Genomic DNA, 20,000 nt, shown 5'->3' on the forward strand with positions numbered 1-20,000 from the left:
ATTTTCAAGTGTGTGCATTCATCCTGTTGTCATTTTGTTTTGAAAGTAGAAGAATCATTTTTGCTGAGGTTGCTGAGACAAATGTAAACCAGTAAAACATATGAAGAGAAACAAACCTTGAATATAAGTTCAGTTGTTTAAACATTTGACAAACTATGGTGAGGGGGTAAGAAAACACACAAATCCAGCAGCTCCTGTATTTCAATACACCAGAACCCAATATTATTGGCGAGTCGGGTAGTCCATCATCACAGTTCGAGGGCAGGCATCATTTCAGTAATTTCATCCCGTTGCATTCACATCCGTGCCTTGAATGAGATTGAATGTGATCTTTGCTCTCAAGTATGTTCCCAAGTTTTACACTTTCGTGCTTTGCATGAATGGGAATGGAACCGTGTGTGTTGAATGAAGCTCCTTGTGAGCACTGAACTTTGTCCGGTGGAGTTCCTTTTTGTGTTGCTGTAATTGTGTCATTTCTCGATGAGAAAGATTAGGCAACATTTAGTCACTTCTAGCCATGATGCTCAATTTATTTACGAATGTACCCTAGTTACTAGGGACCGTTTACGTTGGAGAACAAGATCTATTGTATGCCTGTGTATTTGGGGAAGTCAAATCTGAAATAATGATGAAATTGCGTGTATCCAAAGTTAAAACTTGTGATTTGTCGCCCTCTGGTGTGTAAAAGATGCAAAAGCTTACAGCACCTGGTATTCCCAGGCGGTCTCCCATCCAAGTACTGACCAGGCCCGAGCCTGCTTAGCTTCCGAGATCGGACGAGATCGGGCGTATTCAGGCTAGTATGGCCGTAAGCCAGGGAGGCTGTCCCTGACGCTCTACTTAAAGGGAAGGCAATATCCGTTTCTGCCGTTCATACTTACAGTTGAACTGTCTCTCTACTCTAAAGCCCGGGACACACCAGCGCGCCGCAGACAGTCCCTGCTAACACGCCACGTTGTGGCAACATTGTGGCAACGTTGTGCGTTAGCTGGGGTGCCACACCAGACCGGAACTATATATTACAAAACGAACACATTCTCTTGATAAAACAGCTGTAATTGAGTGCCTGACACGCCAGTCAAGCGCAATCTTGAGAAGGTGTGCATTTCAGTAAGGATTTCAATTGACATGCAGTATGAAACTGAAAGGAGGTTGCATCACTATGATGCATAACATTGCATGTATTGTATTTTCAAGTGTGTGCATTCATCCTGTTGTCATTTTGTTTTGAATGCAGAAGAATCATTCAACAGGTTGCTGAGACAAATGTAAACCAGTAAAACATATGAAGAGAAACAAACCTTGAATATAAGTTCAGTTGTTTAAACATTTGACAAACTATGGTGAGGGGGTAAGAAAACACACAAATCCAGCAGCTCCTGTATTTCAATACACCAGAACCCAATATTATTGGCGAGTCGGGTAGTCCATCATCACAGTTCGAGGGCAGGCATCATTTCAGTAATTTCATCCCGTTGCATTCACATCCGTGCCTTGAATGAGATTGAATGTGATCTTTGCTCTCAAGTATTTTCCCAAGTTTTACACTTTCGTGCTTTGCATGAATGGGAATGGAACCGTGTGTGTTGAATGAGGCTCCTTGTGAGCACTGAACTTTGTCCGGTGGAGTTCCTTTTTGTGTTGCTGTAATTGTGTCATTTCTCGATGAGAAAGATTAGGCAACATTTAGTCACTTCTAGCCATGATGCTCAATTTATTTACGAATGTACACTAGTTACTAGGGACCGTTTACGTTGGAGAACAAGATCTATTCTATGCCTGTGTATTTGGGGAAGTCAAATCTGAAATAATGATGAAATTGCGTGTATCCAAAGTTAAAACTCGTGATTTGTCGCCCTCTGGTGTGTAAAAGATGCAAAAGCTTACAGCACCTGGTATTCCCAGGCGGTCTCCCATCCAAGTACTGACCAGGCCCGAGCCTGCTTAGCTTCCGAGATCGGACGAGATCGGGCGTTTTCAGGCTAGTATGGCCGTAAGCCAGGGAGGCTGTCCCTGACGCTCTACTTAAAGGGAAGGCAATATCCGTTTCTTCCGCTCATACTTGCAATTGAACTGTCTCTCTACTCTAAAGTCCGGGACACACCAGCGCGCCGCAGACAGTCCCTGCTAACACGAAACGTTGTGGCAACGTTGTGCGTTAGCTGGGGTGCCACACCAGACCGGAACTATATATTACAAAACGAACACATTGTCTTGATAAAACAGCTGTAATTGAGTGCCTGACACGCCAGTCAAGCGCAATCTTGAGAAGGTGTGCATTTCAGTAAGGATTTCAATTGACATGCAGTATGAAACTGAAAGGAGGTTGCATCACTATGATGCATAACATTGCATGTATTGTATTTTCAAGTGTGTGCATTCATCCTGTTGTCATTTTGTTTTGAAAGCAGAAGAATCATTCAACAGGTTGCTGAGACAAATGTAAACCAGTAAAACATATGAAGAGAAACAAACCTTGAATATAAGTTCAGTTGTTTAAACATTTGACAAACTATGGTGAGGGGGTAAGAAAACACACAAATCCAGCAGCTCCTGTATTTCAATACACCAGAACCCAATATTATTGGCGAGTCGGGTAGTCCATCATCACAGTTCGAGGGCAGGCATCATTTCAGTAATTTCATCCCGTTGCATTCACATCCGTGCCTTGAATGAGATTGAATGTGATCTTTGCTCTCAAGTATGTTCCCAAGTTTTACACTTTCGTGCTTTGCATGAATGGGAATGGAACCGTGTGTGTTGAATGAGGCTCCTTGTGAGCACTGAACTTTGTCCGGTGGAGTTCCTTTTTGTGTTGCTGTAATTGTGTCATTTCTCGATGAGAAAGATTAGGCAACATTTAGTCACTTCTAGCCATGATGCTCAATTTATTTACGAATGTACCCTAGTTACTAGGGACCGTTTACGTTGGAGAACAAGATCTATTGTATGCCTGTGTATTTGGGGAAGTCAAATCTGAAATAATGATGAAATTGCGTGTATCCAAAGTTAAAACTCGTGATTTGTCGCCCTCTGGTGTGTAAAAGATGCAAAAGCTTACAGCACCTGGTATTCCCAGGCGGTCTCCCATCCAAGTACTGACCAGGCCCGAGCCTGCTTAGGTTCCGAGATCGGACGAGATCGGGCGTATTCAGGCTAGTATGGCCGTAAGCCAGGGAAGCTGTCCCTGACGCTCTACTTAAAGGGAAGGCAATATCCGTTTCTGCCGCTCATACTTGCAGTTGAACTGTCTCTCTACTCTAAAGTCCGGGACACACCAGCGCGCCGCAGACAGTCCCTGCTAACACGAAACGTTGTGGCAACGTTGTGCGTTAGCTGGGGTGCCACACCAGACCGGAACTATATATTACAAAACGAACACATTGTCTTGATAAAACAGCTGTAATTGAGTGCCTGACACGCCCGTCAAGCGCAATCTTGAGAAGGTGTGCATTTCAGTAAGGATTTCAATTGACATGCAGTATGAAACTGAAAGGAGGTTGCATCACTATGATGCATAACATTGCATGTATTGTATTTTCAAGTGTGTGCATTCATCCTGTTGTCATTTTGTTTTGAAAGCAGAAGAATCATTCAACAGGTTGCTGAGACAAATGTAAACCAGTAAAACATATGAAGAGAAACAAACCTTGAATATAAGTTCAGTTGTTTAAACATTTGACAAACTATGGTGAGGGGGTAAGAAAACACACAAATCCAGCAGCTCCTGTATTTCAATACACCAGAACCCAATATTATTGGCGAGTCGGGTAGTCCATCATCACAGTTCGAGGGCAGGCATCATTTCAGTAATTTCATCCCGTTGCATTCACATCCGTGCCTTGAATGAGATTGAATGTGATCTTTGCTCTCAAGTATGTTCCCAGGTTTTACACTTTCGTGCTTTGCATGAATGGGAATGGAACCGTGTGTGTTGAATGAGGCTCCTTGTGAGCACTGAACTTTGTCCGGTGGAGTTCCTTTTTGTGTTGCTGTAATTGTGTCATTTCTCGATGAGAAAGATTAGGCAACATTTAGTCACTTCTAGCCATGATGCTCAATTTATTTACGAATGTACCCTAGTTACTAGGGACCGTTTACATTGGAGAACAAGATCTATTGTATGCCTGTGTATTTGGGGAAGTCAAATCTGAAATAATGATGAAATTGCGTGTATCCAAAGTTAAAACTCGTGATTTGTCGCCCTCTGGTGTGTAAAAGATGCAAAAGCTTACAGCACCTGGTATTCCCAGGCGGTCTCCCATCCAAGTACTGACCAGGCCGGAGCCTGCTTAGCTTCCGAGATCGGACGAGATCGGGCGTATTCAGGCTAGTATGGCCGTAAGCCGGGGAGGCTGTCCCTGATGCTCTACTTAAAGGGAAGGCAATATCCGTTTCTGCCGCTCATACTTGCAGTTGAACTGTCTCTCTACTCTAAAGTCCGGGACACACCAGCGCGCCGCAGACAGTCCCTGCTAACACGAAACGTTGTGGCAACGTTGTGCGTTAACTGGGGTGCCACACCAGACCGGAACTATATTTTACAAAACGAACACATTGTCTTGATAATACAGCTGTAATTGAGTGCCTGACACGCCAGTCAAGCGCAATCTTGAGAAGGTGTGCATTTCAGTAAGGATTTCAATTGACATGCAGTATGAAACTGAAAGGAGGTTGCATCACTATGATGCATAACATTGCATGTATTGTATTTTCAAGTGTGTGCATTCATCCTGTTGTCATTTTGTTTTGAAAGCAGAAGAATCATTCAACAGGTTGCTGAGACAAATGTAAACCAGTAAAACATATGAAGAGAAACAAACCTTGAATATAAGTTCAGTTGTTTAAACATTTGACAAACTATGGTGAGGGGGTAAGAAAACACACAAATCCAGCAGCTCCTGTATTTCAATACACCAGAACCCAATATTATTGGCGAGTCGGGTAGTCCATCATCACAGTTCGAGGGCAGGCATCATTTCAGTAATTTCATCCCGTTGCATTCACATCCGTGACTTGAATGAGATTGAATGTGATCTTTGCTCTCAAGTATGTTCCCAAGTTTTACACTTTCGTGCTTTGCATGAATGGGAATGGAACCGTGTGTGTTGAATGAGGCTTCTTGTGAGCACTGAACTTTGTCCGGTGGAGTTCCTTTTTGTGTTGCTGTAATTGTGTCATTTCTCGATGAGAAAGATTAGGCAACATTTAGTCACTTCTAGCCATGATGCTCAATTTATTTACGAATGTACCCTAGTTACTAGGGACCGTTTACGTTGGAGAACAAGATCTATTGTATGCCTGTGTATTTGGGGAAGTCAAATCTGAAATAATGATGAAATTGCGTGTATCCAAAGTTAAAACTCGTGATTTGTCGCCCTCTGGTGTGTAAAAGATGCAAAAGCTTACAGCACCTGGTATTCCCAGGCGGTCTCCCATCCAAGTACTGACCAGGCCCGAGCCTGCTTAGCTTCCGAGATCGGACGAGATCGGGCGTATTCAGGCTAGTATGGCCGTAAGCCGGGGAAGCTGTCCCTGACGCTCTACTTAAAGGGAAGGCAATATCCGTTTCTGCCGCTCATACTTGCAGTTGAACTGTCTCTCTACTCTAAAGTCCGGGACACACCAGCGCGCCGCAGACAGTCCCTGCTAACACGAAACGTTGTGGCAACGTTGTGCGTTAGCTGGGGTGCCACACCAGACCGGAACTATATTTTACAAAACGAACACATTGTCTTGATAAAACAGCTGTAATTGAGTGCCTGACACGCCAGTCAAGCGCAATCTTGAGAAGGTGTGCATTTCAGTAAGGATTTCAATTGACATGCAGTATGAAACTGAAAGGAGGTTGCATCACTATGATGCATAACATTGCATGTATTGTATTTTCAAGTGTGTGCATTCATCCTGTTGTCATTTTGTTTTGAAAGCAGAAGAATCATTCAACAGGTTGCTGAGACAAATGTAAACCAGTAAAACATATGAAGAGAAACAAACCTTGAATATAAGTTCAGTTGTATAAACATTTGACAAACTATGGTGAGGGGGTAAGAAAACACACAAATCCAGCAGCTCCTGTATTTCAATACACCAGAACCCAATATTATTGGCGAGTCGGGTAGTCCATCATCACAGTTCGAGGGCAGGCATCATTTCAGTAATTTCATCCCGTTGCATTCACATCCGTGCCTTGAATGAGATTGAATGTGATCTTTGCTCTCAAGTATGTTCCCAAGTTTTACACTTTCGTGCTTTGCATGAATGGGAATGGAACCGTGTGTGTTGAATGAGGCTCCTTGTGAGCACTGAACTTTGTCCAGTGGAGTTCCTTTTTGTGTTGCTGTAATTGTGTCATTTCTCGATGAGAAAGATTAGGCAACATTTAGTCACTTCTAGCCATGATGCTCAATTTATTTACGAATGTACCCTAGTTACTAGGGACCGTTTACGTTGGAGAACAAGATCTATTGTATGCCTGTGTATTTGGGGAAGTCAAATCTGAAATAATGATGAAATTGCGTGTATCCAAAGTTAAAACTCGTGATTTGTCGCCCTCTGGTGTGTAAAAGATGCAAAAGCTTACAGCACCTGGTATTCCCAGGCGGTCTCCCATCCAAGTACTGACCAGGCCAGAGCCTGCTTAGCTTCCGAGATCGGACGAGATCGGGCGTATTCAGGCTAGTATGGCCGTAAGCCAGGGAGGCTGTCCCTGACGCTCTACTTACAGGGAAGGCAATATCCTTTTCTGCCGTTCATACTTACAGTTGAACTGTCTCTCTACTCTAAAGCCCGGGACACACCAGTGCGCCGCAGACTGTCCCTGCTAACACGCCACGTTGTGGCAACGTTGTGGCAACGTTGTGCGTTAACTGGGGTGCCACACCAGACCGGAACTATATTTTACAAAACGAACACATTGTCTTGATAATACAGCTGTAATTGAGTGCCTGACACGCCAGTCAAGCGCAATCTTGAGAAGGTGTGCATTTCAGTAAGGATTTCAATTGACATGCAGTATGAAACTAAAAGGAGGTTGCATCACTATGATGCATAACATTGCATGTATTGTATTTTCAAGTGTGTGCATTCATCCTGTTGTCATTTTGTTTTGAAAGCAGAAGAATCATTCAACAGGTTGCTGAGACAAATGTAAACCAGTAAAACATATGAAGAGAAACAAACCTTGAATATAAGTTCAGTTGTTTAAACATTTGACAAACTATGGTGAGGGGGTAAGAAAACACACAAATCCAGCAGCTCCTGTATTTCAATACACCAGAACCCAATATTATTGGCGAGTCGGGTAGTCCATCATCACAGTTCGAGGGCAGGCATCATTTCAGTAATTTCATCCCGTTGCATTCACATCCGTGCCTTGAATGAGATTGAATGTGATCTTTGCTCTCAAGTATGTTCCCAAGTTTTACACTTTCGTGCTTTGCATGAATGGGAATGGAACCGTGTGTGTTGAATGAGGCTCCTTGTGAGCACTGAACTTTGTCCGGTGGAGTTCCTTTTTGTGTTGCTGTAATTGTGTCATTTCTCGAAGAGAAAGATTAGGCAACATTTAGTCAATTCTAGCCATGATGCTCAATTTATTTACGAATGTACCCTAGTTACTAGGGACCGTTTACGTTGGAGAACAAGATCTATTGTATGCCTGTGTATTTTGGGAAGTCAAATCTGAAATAATGATGAAATTGTGTGAATCCAAAGTTAAAACTCGTGATTTGTCGCCCTCTGGTGTGTAAAAGGTGCAAAAGCTTACAGCACCTGGTATTCCCAGGCGGTCTCCCATCCAAGTACTGACCAGGCCCGAGCCTGCTTAGCTTCCGAGATCGGACGAAATCAGGCGTATTCAGGCTAGTACGGCCGTAAGCCAGGGAGGCTGTCCCTGACGCTCTACTTAAAGGGAAGGCAATATCCGTTTCTGCCGCTCATACTTGCAGTTGAACTGTCTCTCTACTCTAAAGTCCGGGACACACCAGCGCGCCGCAGACAGTCCCTGCTAACACGAAACGTTGTGGCAACGTTGTGCGTTAGCTGGGGTGCCACACCAGACCGGAACTATATTTTACAAAACGAACACATTGTCTTGATAAAACAGCTGTAATTGAGTGCCTGACACGCCAGTCAAGCGCAATCTTGAGAAGGTGTGCATTTCAGTAAGGATTTCAATTGCCATGCAGTATGAAACTGAAAGGAGGTTGCATCACTATGATGCATAACATTGCATGTATTGTATTTTCAAGTGTGTGCATTCATCCTGTTGTCATTTTGTTTTGAAAGCAGAAGAATCATTCAACAGGTTGCTGAGACAAATGTAAACCAGTAAAACATATGAAGAGAAACAAACCTTGAATATAAGTTCAGTTGTTTAAACATTTGACAAACTATGGTGAGGGGGTAAGAAAACACACAAATCCAGCAGCTCCTGTATTTCAATACACCAGAACCCAATATTATTGGCGAGTCGGGTAGTCCATCATCACAGTTCGAGGGCAGGCATCATTTCAGTAATTTCATCCCGTTGCATTCACATCCGTGACTTGAATGAGATTGAATGTGATCTTTGCTCTCAAGTATGTTCCCAAGTTTTACACTTTCGTGCTTTGCATGAATGGGAATGGAACCGTGTGTGTTGAATGAGGCTCCTTGTGAGCACTGAACTTTGTCCGGTGGAGTTCCTTTTTGTGTTGCTGTAATTGTGTCATTTCTCGATGAGAAAGATTAGGCAACATTTAGTCACTTCTAGCCATGATGCTCAATTTATTTACGAATGTACCCTAGTTACTAGGGACCGTTTACGTTGGAGAACAAGATCTATTGTATGCCTGTGTATTTGGGGAAGTCAAATCTGAAATAATGAAGAAATTGCGTGTATCCAAAGTTAAAACTCGTGATTTGTCGCCCTCTGGTGTGTAAAAGATGCAAAAGCTTACAGTACCTGGTATTCCCAGGCAGTCTCCCATCCAAGTACTGACCAGGGCGGAGCCTGCTTAGCTTCCGAGATCGGACGAGATCGGGCGTATTCAGGCTAGTATGGCCGTAAGCCTGGGAGGCTGTCCCTGATGCTCTACTTAAAGGGAAGGCAATATCCGTTTCTGCCGCTCATACTTGCAGTTGAACTGTCTCTCTACTCTAAAGTCCGGGACACACCAGCGCGCCGCAGACAGTCCCTGCTAACACGAAACGTTGTGGCAACGTTGTGCGTTAGCTGGGGTGCCACACCAGACCGTAACTGTATTTTACAAAACGAACACATTGTCTTGATAAAACAGCTGTAATTGAGTGCCTGACACGCCAGTCAAGCGCAATCTTGAGAAGGTGTGCATTTCAGTAAGGATTTCAATTGACATGCAGTATGAAACTGAAAGGAGGTTGCATCACTATGATGCATAACATTGCATGTATTGTATTTTCAAGTGTGTGCATTCATCCTGTTGTCATTTTGTTTTGAAAGCAGAAGAATCATTCAACAGGTTGCTGAGACAAATGTAAACCAGTAAAACATATGAAGAGAAACAAACCTTGAATATAAGTTCAGTTGTTTAAACATTTGACAAACTATGGTGAGGGGGTAAGAAAACACACAAATCCAGCAGCTCCTGTATTTCAATACACCAGAACCCAATATTATTGGCGAGTCGGGTAGTCCATCATCACAGTTCGAGGGCAGGCATCATTTCAGTAATTTCATCCCGTTGCATTCACATCCGTGCCTTGAATGAGATTGAATGTGATCTTTGCTCTCAAGTATGTTCCCAAGTTTTACACTTTCGTGCTTTGCATGAATGGGAATGGAACCGTGTGTGTTGAATGAGGCTCCTTGTGAACACTGAACTTTGTCCGGTGGAGTTCCTTTTTGTGTTGCTGTAATTGTGTCATTTCTCGATGAGAAAGATTAGGCAACATTTAGTCACTTCTAGCCATGATGCTCAATTTATTTACGAATGTACCCTAGTTACTAGGGACCGTTTACGTTGGAGAACAAGATCTATTGTATGCCTGTGTATTTGGGGAAGTCAAATCTGAAATAATGATGAAATTGCGTGTATCCAAAGTTAAAACTCGTGATTTGTCGCCCTCTGGTGTGTAAAAGATGCAAAAGCTTACAGCACCTGGTATTCCCATGCGGTCTCCCATCCAAGTACTGACCAGGCCGGAGCCTGCTTAGCTTCCGAGATCGGACGAGATCGGGCGTATTCAGGCTAGTATGGCCGTAAGCAGGGGAAGCTGTCCCTGACGCTCTACTTAAAGGGAAGGCAATATCCGTTTCTGCCGCTCATACTTGCAGTTGAACTGTCTCTCTACTCTAAAGTCCGGGACACACCAGCGCACCGCAGACAGTCCCTGCTAACACGAAAAGTTGTGGCAACGTTGTGCGTTAGCTGGGGTGCCACACCAGACCGGAACTATATTTTACAAAACGAACACATTGTCTTGATAAAACAGCTGTAATTGAGTGCCTGACACGCCAGTCAAGCGCAATCTTGAGAAGGTGTGCATTTCAGTAAGGATTTCAATTGACATGCAGTATAAAACTGAAAGGAGGTTGCATCACTATGATGCATAACATTGCATGTATTGTATTTTCAAGTGTGTGCATTCATCCTGTTGTCATTTTGTTTTGAAAGCAGAAGAATCATTCAACAGGTTGATGAGACAAATGTAAACCAGTAAAACATATGAAGAGAAACAAACCTTGAATATAAGTTCAGTTGTATAAACATTTGACAAACTATGGTGAGGGGGTAAGAAAACACACAAATCCAGCAGCTCCTGTATTTCAATACACCAGAACCCAATATTATTGGCGAGTCGGGTAGTCCATCATCACAGTTCGAGGGCAGGCATCATTTCAGTAATTTCATCCCGTTGCATTCACATCCGTGCCTTGAATGAGATTGAATGTGATCTTTGCTCTCAAGTATGTTCCCAAGTTTTACACTTTCGTGCTTTGCATGAATGGGAATGGAACCGTGTGTGTTGAATGAGGCTCCTTGTGAGCACTGAACTTTGTCCGGTGGAGTTCCTTTCTGTGTTGCTGTAATTGTGTCATTTCTCGATGAGAAAGATTAGGCAACATTTAGTCACTTCTAGCCATGATGCTCAATTTATTTACGAATGTACCCTAGTTACTAGGGACCGTTTACGTTGGAGAACAAGATCTATTGTATGCCTGTGTATTTGGGGAAGTCAAATCTGAAATAATGATGAAATTGCGTGTATCCAAAGTTAAAACTCGTGATTTGTTGCCCTCTGGTGTGTAAAAGATGCAAAAACTTACAGCACCTGGTATTCCCAGGCGGTCTCCCATCCAAGTACTGACCAGGCCCGAGCCTGCTTAGCTTCCAAGATCGGACGAGATCGGGCGTATTCAGGCTAGTATGGCCGTAAGCCAGGGAAGCTGTCCCTGACGCTCTACTTAAAGGGAAGGCAATATCCGTTTCTGTCGCTCATACTTGCTGTTGAACTGTCTCTCTACTCTAAAGTCCGGGACACACCAGCGCGCCGCAGACAGTCCCTGCTAACACGAAACGTTGTGGCAACGTTGTGCGTTAGCTGGGGTGCCACACCAGACCGGAACTATATTTTACAAAACGAACACATTGTCTTGATAATACAGCTGTAATTGAGTTCCTGACACGCCAGTAAAGCGCAATCTTGAGAAGGTGTGCATTTTAAAAAGGATTTCAATTGACATGCAGTATGAAACTGAAAGGAGGTTGCATCACTATGATGCATAACATTGCATGTATTGTATTTTCAAGTGTGTGCATTCATCCTGTTGTCATTTTGTTTTGAAAGCAGAAGAATCATTCAACAGGTTGCTGAGACAAATGTAAACCAGTAAAACATATGAAGAGAAACAAACCTTGAATATAAGTTCAGTTGTTTAAACATTTGACAAACTATGGTGAGGGGGTAAGAAAACACACAAATCCAGCAGCTCCTGTATTTCAATACACCAGAACCCAATATTATTGGCGAGTCGGGTAGTCCATCATCACAGTTCGAGGGCAGGCATCATTTCAGTAATTTCATCCCGTTGCATTCACATCCGTGCCTTGAATGAGATTGAATGTGATCTTTGCTCTCAAGTATGTTCCCAAGTTTTACACTTTCGTGCTTTGCATGAATGGGAATGGAACCGTGTGTGTTGAATGAGGCTCCTTGTGAGCACTGAACTTTGTCCGGTGGAGTTCCTTTTTGTGTTGCTGTAATTGTGTCAATTCTCGATGAGAAAGATTAGGCAACATTTAGTCACTTCTAGCCATGATGCTCAATTTATTTACGAATGTACCCTAGTTACTAGGGACCGTTTACGTTGGAGAACAAGATCTATTGTATGCCTGTGTATTTGGGGAAGTCAAATCTGAAATAATGATGAAATTGCGTGTATCCAAAGTTAAAACTCGTGATTTGTTGCCCTCTGGTGTGTAAAAGATGCAAAAACTTACAGCACCTGGTATTCCCAGGCGGTCTCCCATCCAAGTACTGACCAGGCCCGAGCCTGCTTAGCTTCCAAGATCGGACGAGATCGGGCGTATTCAGGCTAGTATGGCCGTAAGCCAGGGAAGCTGTCCCTGACGCTCTACTTAAAGGGAAGGCAATATCCGTTTCTGTCGCTCATACTTGCTGTTGAACTGTCTCTCTACTCTAAAGTCCGGGACACACCAGCGCGCCGCAGACAGTCCCTGCTAACACGAAACGTTGTGGCAACGTTGTGCGTTAGCTGGGGTGCCACTCCAGACCGGAACTATATTTTACAAAACGAACACATTGTCTTGATAAAACAGCTGTAATTGAGTTCCTGACACGCCTGTCAAGCGCAATCTTGAGAAGGTGTGCATCTCAGTAAGGATTTCAATTGACATGCAGTATGAAACTGAAAGGAGGTTGCATCACTATGATGCATAACATTGCATGTATTGTATTTTCAAGTGTGTGCATTCATCCTGTTGTCATTTTGCTTTGAAAGCAGAAGAATCATTCAACAGGTTGCTGAGACAAATGTAAACCAGTAAAACATATGAAGAGAAACAAACCTTGAATATAAGTTCAGTTGTTTAAACATTTGACAAACTATGGTGAGGGGGTAAGAAAACACACAAATCCAGCAGCTCCTGTATTTCAATACACCAGAACCCAATATTATTGGCGAGTCGGGTAGTCCATCATCACAGTTCGAGGGCAGGCATCATTTCAGTAATTTCATCCCGTTGCATTCACATCCGTGCCTTGATTGAGATTGAATGTGATCTTTGCTCTCAAGTATGTTCCCAAGTTTTACACTTTCGTGCTTTGCATGAATGGGAATGGAACCGTGTGTGTTGAATGAGGCTCCTTGTGAGCACTGAACTTTGTCCGGTGGAGTTCCTTTTTGTGTTGCTGTAATTGTGTCATTTCTCGATGAGAAAGATTAGGCAACATTTAGTCACTTCTAGCCATGATGCTCAATTTATTTACGAATGTACCCTAGTTACTAGGGACCGTTTACGTTGGAGAACAAGATCTATTGTATGCCTGTGTATTTGGGGAAGTCAAATCTGAAATAATGATGAAATTGCGTGTATCCAAAGTTAAAACTCGTGATTTGTCGCCCTCTGGTGTGTAAAAGATGCAAAAGCTTACAGCACCTGGTATTCCCAGGCGGTCTCCCATCCAAGTACTGACCAGGCCCTAGCCTGCTTAGCTTCCGAGATCGGACGAGATCTGGCGTATTCAGGCTAGTATGGCCGTAAGCCAGGGAGGCTGTCCCTGACGCTCTACTTAAAGGGAAGGCAATATCCGTTTCTGCTGCTCATACTTGCAGTTGAACTGTCTCTCTACTCTAAAGTCCGGGACACACCAGCGCGCCGCAGACAGTCCCTGCTAACACGAAACGTTGTGGCAACGTTGTGCGTTAGCTGGGGTGCCACACCAGACCGGAACTATATTTTACAAAACGAACACATTGTCTTGATAATACAGCTGTAATTGAGTGCCTGACACGCCAGTCAAGCGCAATCTTGAGAAGGTGTGCATTTCAATAAGGATTTCAAATGACATGCAGTATGAAACTGAAAGGAGGTTGCATCACTATGATGCATAACATTGCATGTATTGTATTTTCAAGTGTGTGCATTCATCCTGTTGTCATTTTGTTTTGAAAGCAGAAGAATCATTCTTGCTGAGGTTGCTGAGACAAATGTAAACCAGTAAAACATATGAAGAGAAACAAACCTTGAATATAAGTTCAGTTGTTTAAACATTTGACAAACTATGGTGAGGGGGTAAGAAAACACACAAATCCAGCAGCTCCTGTATTTCAATTCACCAGAACCCAATATTATTGGCGAGTCGGGTAGTCCATCATCACAGTTCGAGGGCAGGCATCATTTCAGTAATTTCATCCCGTTGCATTCACATCCGTGCCTTGAATGAGATTGAATGTGATCTTTGCTCTCAAGTATGTTCCCAAGTTTTACACTTTCGTGCTTTGCATGAATGGGAATGGAACCGTGTGTGTTGAATGAGGCTCCTTGTGAGCACTGAACTTTGTCCGGTGGAGTTCCTTTTTGTGTTGCTGTAATTGTGTCATTTCTCGATGAGAAAGATTAGGCAACATTTAGTCACTTCTAGCCATGATGCTCAATTTATTTACGAATGTACCCTAGTTACTAGGGACCGTTTACGTTGGAGAACAAGATCTATTGTATGCCTGTGTATTTGGGGAAGTCAAATCTGAAATAATGATGAAATTGCGTGTATCCAAAGTTAAAACTCGTGATTTGTCGCCCTCTGGTGTGTAAAAGATGCAAAAGCTTACAGCACCTGGTATTCCCAGGCGGTCTCCCATGCAAGTACTGACCAGGAACGAGCCTGCTTAGCTTCCGAGATCGGACGAGATCGGGCGTATTCAGGCTAGTAGGGCCGTAAGCCAGGAAGGCTGTCCCTGACGCTCTACTTAAAGGGAAGGCAATATCCGTTTCTGCCGTTCATACTTACAGTTGAACTGTCTCTCTTCTCTAAAGCCTGGGACACACCAGCGCGCCGCAGACAGTCCCTGCTAACACGCCACGTTGTGGCAACATTGTGGCAACGTCGTGCGTTAGCTGGGGTGCCACACCAGACCGGAACTATATATTACAAAACGAACACATTGTCTTGATAAAACAGCTGTAATTGAGTGCCTGACACGCCAGTCAAGCGCAATCTTGAGAAGGTGTGCATTTCAGTAAGGATTTCAATTGACATGCAGTATGAAACTGAAAGGAGGTTGCATCACTATGATGCATAACATTGCATGTATTGTATTTTCAAGTGTGTGCATTCATCCTGTTGTCATTTTGTTTTGAAAGCAGAAGAATCATTCAACAGGTTGCTGAGACAAATGTAAACAAGTAAAACATATGAAGAGAATCAAACCTTGAATATAAGTTCAGTTGTTTAAACATTTGACAAACTATGGTGAGGGGGTAAGAAAACACACAAATCCAGCAGCTCCTGTATTTCAATACACCAGAACCCAATATTATTGGCGAGTCGGGTAGTCCATCATCACAGTTCGAGGGCAGGCATCATTTCAGTAATTTCATCCCGTTGCATTCACATCCGTGCCTTGAATGAGATTGAATGTGATCTTTGCTCTCAAGTATGTTCCCAAGTTTTACACTTTCGTGCTTTGCATGAATGGGAATGGAACCGTGTGTGTTGAATGAGGCTCCTTGTGAGCACTGAACTTTGTCCGGTGGAGTTCCTTTTTGTGTTGCTGTGATTGTGTCATTTCTCGATGAGAAAGATTAGGCAACATTTAGTCACTTCTAGCCATGATGCTCAATTTATTTACGAATGTACCCTAGTTACTAGGGACCGTTTACGTTGGAGAACAAGATCTATTGTATGCCTGTGTATTTGGGGAAGTCAAATCTGAAATAATGATGAAATTGCGTGTATCCAAAGTTAAAACTCGTGATTTGTCGCCCTCTGGTGTGTAAAAGATGCAAAAGCTTACAGCACCTGGTATTCCCAGGCGGTCTACCATCCAAGTACTGACCAGGCCCGAGCCTGCTTAGCTTCCGAGATCGGACGAGATCGGGCGTATTCAGGCTAGTATGGCCGTAAGCCAGGGAGGCTGTCCCTGACGCTCTACTTAAAGGGAAGGCAATATCCGTTTCTGCCGCTCATACTTGCAGTTGAACTGTCTCTCTACTCTAAAGTCCGGGACACACCAGCGCGCCGCAGACAGTCCCTGCTAACACGAAACGTTGTGGCAACGTTGTGCGTTAGCTGGGGTGCCACACCAGACCGGAACTATATTTTACAAAACGAACACATTGTCTTGATAATACAGCTGTAATTGAGTGCCTGACACGCCAGTCAAGCGCAATCTTGAGAAGGTGTGCATTTCAGTAAGGATTTCAATTGACATGCAGTATGAAACTGAAAGGAGGTTGCATCACTATGATGCATAACATTGCATGTATTGTATTTTCAAGTGTGTGCATTCATCCTGTTGTCATTTTGTTTTGAAAGCAGAAGAATCATTCAACAGGTTGATGAGACAAATGTAAACCAGTAAAACATATGAAGAGAAACAAACCTTGAATATAAGTTCAGTTGTTTAAACATTTGACAAACTATGGTGAGGGGGTAAGAAAACACACAAATCCAGCAGCTCCTGTATTTCAATACACCAGAACCCAATATTATTGGCGAGTCGGGTAGTCCATCATCACAGTTCGAGGGCAGGCATCATTTCAGTAATTTCATCCCGTTGCATTCACATCCGTGCCTTGAATGAGATTGAATGTGATCTTTGCTCTCAAGTATGTTCCCAAGTTTTACACTTTCGTGCTTTGCATGAATGGGAATGGAACCGTGTGTGTTGAATGAGGCTCCTTGTGAGCACTGAACTTTGTCCGGTGGAGTTCCTTTTTGTGTTGCTGTAATTGTGTCATTTCTCGATGAGAAAGATTAGGCAACATTTAGTCACTTCTAGCCATGATGCTCAATTTATTTACGAATGTACCCTAGTTACTAGGGACCGTTTACGTTGGAGAACAAGATCTATTGTATGCCTGTGTATTTGGGGAAGTCAAATCTGAAATAATGATGAAATTGCGTGTATCCAAAGTTAAAACTCGTGATTTGTCGCCCTCTGGTGTGTAAAAGATGCAAAAGCTTACAGCACCTGGTAATCCCAGGCAGTCTCCCATCCAAGTACTGACCAGGCCCGAGCCTGCTTAGCTTCCGAGATCAGGCGTATTCAGGCTAGTATGGCCGTAAGCCAGGGAGGCTGTCCCTGACGCTCTACTTAAAGGGAAGGCAATATCCGTTTCTGCCGCTCATACTTGCAAATGAACTGTCTCTCTACTCTAAAGTCCGGGACACACCAGCGCGCCGCAGACAGTCCCTGCTAACAAGAAACGTTGTGGCAACGTTGTGGCAACGTTGTGCGTTAGCTGGGGTGCCACACCAGACCGGAACTATATTTTACAAAACGAACACATTGTCTTGATAAAACAGCTGTAATTGAGTGCCTGACACGCCAGTCAAGCGCAATCTTGAGAAGGTGTGCATTTCAGTAAGGATTTCAATTGACATGCAGTATGAAACTGAAAGGAGGTTGCATCACTATGATGCATAACATTGCATGTATTATATTTTCAAGTGTGTGCATTCATCCTGTTGTCATTTTGTTTTGAAAGCAGAAGAATCATTCAACAGGTTGCTGAGACAAATGTAAACCAGTAAAACATATGAAGAGAAACAAACCTTGAATATAAGTTCAGTTGTTTAAACATTTGACAAACTATGGTGAGGGGGTAAGAAAACACACAAATCCAGCAGCTCCTGTATTTCAATACACCAGAACCCAATATTATTGGCGAGTCGGGTAGTCCATCATCACAGTTCGAGGGCAGGCATCATTTCAGTAATTTCATCCCGTTGCATTCACATCCGTGCCTTGAATGAGATTGAATGTGATCTTTGCTCTCAAGTATGTTCCCAAGTTTTACACTTTCGTGCTTTGCATGAATGGGAATGGAACCGTGCGTGTTGAATGAGGCTCCTTGTGAACACTGAACATTGCCCGGTGGAGTTCCTTTTTGTGTTGCTGTAATTGTGTCATTTCTCGATGAGAAAGATTAGGCAACATTTAGTCACTTCTAGCCATGATGCTCAATTTATTTACGAATGTACCCTAGTTACTAGGGACCGTTTACGTTGGAGAACAAGATCTATTGTATGCCTGTGAATTTGGGGAAGTCAAATCTGAAATAATGATGAAATTGCGTGTATCCAAAGTTAAAACTCGTGATTTGTCGCCCTCTGGTGTGTAAAAGATGCAAAAGCTTACAGCACCTGGTATTCCCAGGCGGTCTCCCATCCAAGTACTAACCAGGCCCGAACCTGCTTAGCTTCCGAGATCGGACGAGATCGGGCGTATTCAGACTAGTATGGCCGTAAGCCAGGGAGGCTGTCCCTGACCCTCTACTTAAAGGGAAGGCAATATCCGTTTCTGCCACTCATACTTGCAGTTGAACTGTCTCTCTACTCTAAAGTCCGGGACACACCAGCACGCTGCAGACAGTCCCTGCTAACACGAAACGTTGTGGCAACGTTGTGCGTTAGCTGGGGTGCCACACCAGACCGGAACTATATTTTACAAAACGAACACATTGTCTTGATAATACAGCTGTAATTGAGTGCCTGACACGCCAGTCAAGCGCAATCTTGAGAAGGTGTGCATTTCAGTAAGGATTTCAATTGACATGCAGTATGAAACTGAAAGGAGGTTGCATCACTATGATGCATAACATTGCATGTATTGTATTTTCAAGTGTGTGCATTCATCCTGTTGTCATTTTGTTTTGAAAGCAGAAGAATCATTCAACAGGTTGCTGAGACAAATGTAAACCAGTAAAACATATGAAGAGAAACAAACCTTGAATATAAGTTCAGTTGTTTAAACATTTGACAAACTATGGTGAGGGGGTAAGAAAACACACAAATCCAGCAGCTCCTGTATTTCAATACACCAGAACCCAATATTATTGGCGAGTCGGGTAGTCCATCATCACAGTTCGAGGGCAGGCATCATTTCAGTAATTTCATCCCGTTGCATTCACATCCGTGCCTTGAATGAGATTGAATGTGATCTTTGCTCTCAAGTATGTTCCCAGGTTTTACACTTTCGTGCTTTGCATGAATGGGAATGGAACCGTGTGTGTTGAATGAGGCTCCTTGTGAGCACTGAACTTTGTCCGGTGGAGTTCCTTTTTGTGTTGCTGTAATTGTGTCATTTCTCGATGAGAAAGATTAGGCAACATTTAGTCACTTCTAGCCATGATGCTCAATTTATTTACGAATGTACCCTAGTTACTAGGGACCGTTTACGTTGGAGAACAAGATCTATTGTATGCCTGTGTATTTGGGGAAGTCAAATCTGAAATAATGATGAAATTGCGTGTATCCAAAGTTAAAACTCGTGATTTGTCGCCCTCTGGTGTGTAAAAGATGCCAAAGCCTACAGCACCTGGTATTCCCAGGCGGTCTCCCATCCAAGTACTGACCAGGCCCGAGCCTGCTTAGCTTCCGAGATCGGACGAGATCGGGCGTATTCAGGCTAGTATGGCCGTAAGCCAGGAAGGCTGTCCCTGACGCTCTACTTAAAGGGAAGGCAATATCCGTTTCTGCTGTTCATACTTACAGTTGAACTGTCTCTCTACTCTAAAGCCCGGGACACACCAGCGCGCCGCAGACAGTCCCTGCTAACACGCCACGTTGTGGCAACATTGTGGCAACGTTGTGCGTTAGCTGGGGTGCCACACCAGACCGGAACTATATATTACAAAACGAACACATTCTCTTGATAAAACAGCTGTAATTGAGTGCCTGACACGCCAGTCAAGCGCAATCTTGAGTAGGTGTGCATTTCAGTAAGGATTTCAATTGACATGCAGTATGAAACTGAAAGGAGGTTGCATCACTATGATGCATAACATTGC

The 20,000-nt window shown here is 43.5% G+C and overlaps 16 non-coding genes and 1 pseudogene across 16 annotated transcripts; all 17 read right to left on the bottom strand.

Annotated features, from left to right (window-relative positions):
- Positions 1–695: 695 nt before the first annotated feature.
- On the bottom strand, positions 696–814 carry LOC136742164 (5S ribosomal RNA). The gene has a single exon (XR_010814789.1). It is a non-coding gene; the product is annotated as a 5S ribosomal RNA (ribosomal RNA).
- A 1,066-nt stretch (positions 815–1,880) lies between these two features.
- On the bottom strand, positions 1,881–1,999 carry LOC136741963 (5S ribosomal RNA). The gene has a single exon (XR_010814597.1). It is a non-coding gene; the product is annotated as a 5S ribosomal RNA (ribosomal RNA).
- A 1,055-nt stretch (positions 2,000–3,054) lies between these two features.
- Positions 3,055–3,173, bottom strand: LOC136742151 (5S ribosomal RNA). The gene has a single exon (XR_010814777.1). It is a non-coding gene; the product is annotated as a 5S ribosomal RNA (ribosomal RNA).
- A 1,055-nt stretch (positions 3,174–4,228) lies between these two features.
- Positions 4,229–4,347, bottom strand: LOC136742079 (5S ribosomal RNA). The gene has a single exon (XR_010814709.1). It is a non-coding gene; the product is annotated as a 5S ribosomal RNA (ribosomal RNA).
- Positions 4,348–5,402: 1,055 nt separating this feature from the next.
- LOC136742175 (5S ribosomal RNA) lies at positions 5,403–5,521 on the bottom strand. The gene has a single exon (XR_010814800.1). It is a non-coding gene; the product is annotated as a 5S ribosomal RNA (ribosomal RNA).
- A 1,055-nt stretch (positions 5,522–6,576) lies between these two features.
- Positions 6,577–6,695, bottom strand: LOC136742018 (5S ribosomal RNA). The gene has a single exon (XR_010814651.1). It is a non-coding gene; the product is annotated as a 5S ribosomal RNA (ribosomal RNA).
- Positions 6,696–7,761: 1,066 nt separating this feature from the next.
- LOC136742213 (5S ribosomal RNA) lies at positions 7,762–7,880 on the bottom strand. The gene has a single exon (XR_010814838.1). It is a non-coding gene; the product is annotated as a 5S ribosomal RNA (ribosomal RNA).
- Positions 7,881–8,935: 1,055 nt separating this feature from the next.
- LOC136742261 (5S ribosomal RNA) lies at positions 8,936–9,054 on the bottom strand. Its single transcript, XR_010814881.1, has one exon. It is a non-coding gene; the product is annotated as a 5S ribosomal RNA (ribosomal RNA).
- A 1,055-nt stretch (positions 9,055–10,109) lies between these two features.
- LOC136742112 (5S ribosomal RNA) lies at positions 10,110–10,228 on the bottom strand. Its single transcript, XR_010814740.1, has one exon. It is a non-coding gene; the product is annotated as a 5S ribosomal RNA (ribosomal RNA).
- A 1,055-nt stretch (positions 10,229–11,283) lies between these two features.
- LOC136742156 (5S ribosomal RNA) lies at positions 11,284–11,402 on the bottom strand. Its single transcript, XR_010814782.1, has one exon. It is a non-coding gene; the product is annotated as a 5S ribosomal RNA (ribosomal RNA).
- Positions 11,403–12,457: 1,055 nt separating this feature from the next.
- On the bottom strand, positions 12,458–12,576 carry LOC136742157 (5S ribosomal RNA). Its single transcript, XR_010814783.1, has one exon. It is a non-coding gene; the product is annotated as a 5S ribosomal RNA (ribosomal RNA).
- Positions 12,577–13,631: 1,055 nt separating this feature from the next.
- Positions 13,632–13,750, bottom strand: LOC136742102 (5S ribosomal RNA). The gene has a single exon (XR_010814730.1). It is a non-coding gene; the product is annotated as a 5S ribosomal RNA (ribosomal RNA).
- A 1,058-nt stretch (positions 13,751–14,808) lies between these two features.
- LOC136742268 (5S ribosomal RNA) lies at positions 14,809–14,927 on the bottom strand. The gene has a single exon (XR_010814887.1). It is a non-coding gene; the product is annotated as a 5S ribosomal RNA (ribosomal RNA).
- Positions 14,928–15,993: 1,066 nt separating this feature from the next.
- LOC136742067 (5S ribosomal RNA) lies at positions 15,994–16,112 on the bottom strand. Its single transcript, XR_010814698.1, has one exon. It is a non-coding gene; the product is annotated as a 5S ribosomal RNA (ribosomal RNA).
- Positions 16,113–17,167: 1,055 nt separating this feature from the next.
- On the bottom strand, positions 17,168–17,276 carry LOC136742302 (uncharacterized; annotated as a pseudogene).
- A 1,066-nt stretch (positions 17,277–18,342) lies between these two features.
- On the bottom strand, positions 18,343–18,461 carry LOC136742060 (5S ribosomal RNA). Its single transcript, XR_010814691.1, has one exon. It is a non-coding gene; the product is annotated as a 5S ribosomal RNA (ribosomal RNA).
- A 1,055-nt stretch (positions 18,462–19,516) lies between these two features.
- Positions 19,517–19,635, bottom strand: LOC136742002 (5S ribosomal RNA). Its single transcript, XR_010814636.1, has one exon. It is a non-coding gene; the product is annotated as a 5S ribosomal RNA (ribosomal RNA).
- Positions 19,636–20,000: the final 365 nt, after the last annotated feature.

The sequence above is a fragment of the Amia ocellicauda genome, unplaced genomic scaffold, assembly GCF_036373705.1.
Source record: "Amia ocellicauda isolate fAmiCal2 unplaced genomic scaffold, fAmiCal2.hap1 HAP1_SCAFFOLD_73, whole genome shotgun sequence".
NCBI classification, from domain to species: Eukaryota; Metazoa; Chordata; class Actinopteri; order Amiiformes; family Amiidae; genus Amia; species Amia ocellicauda.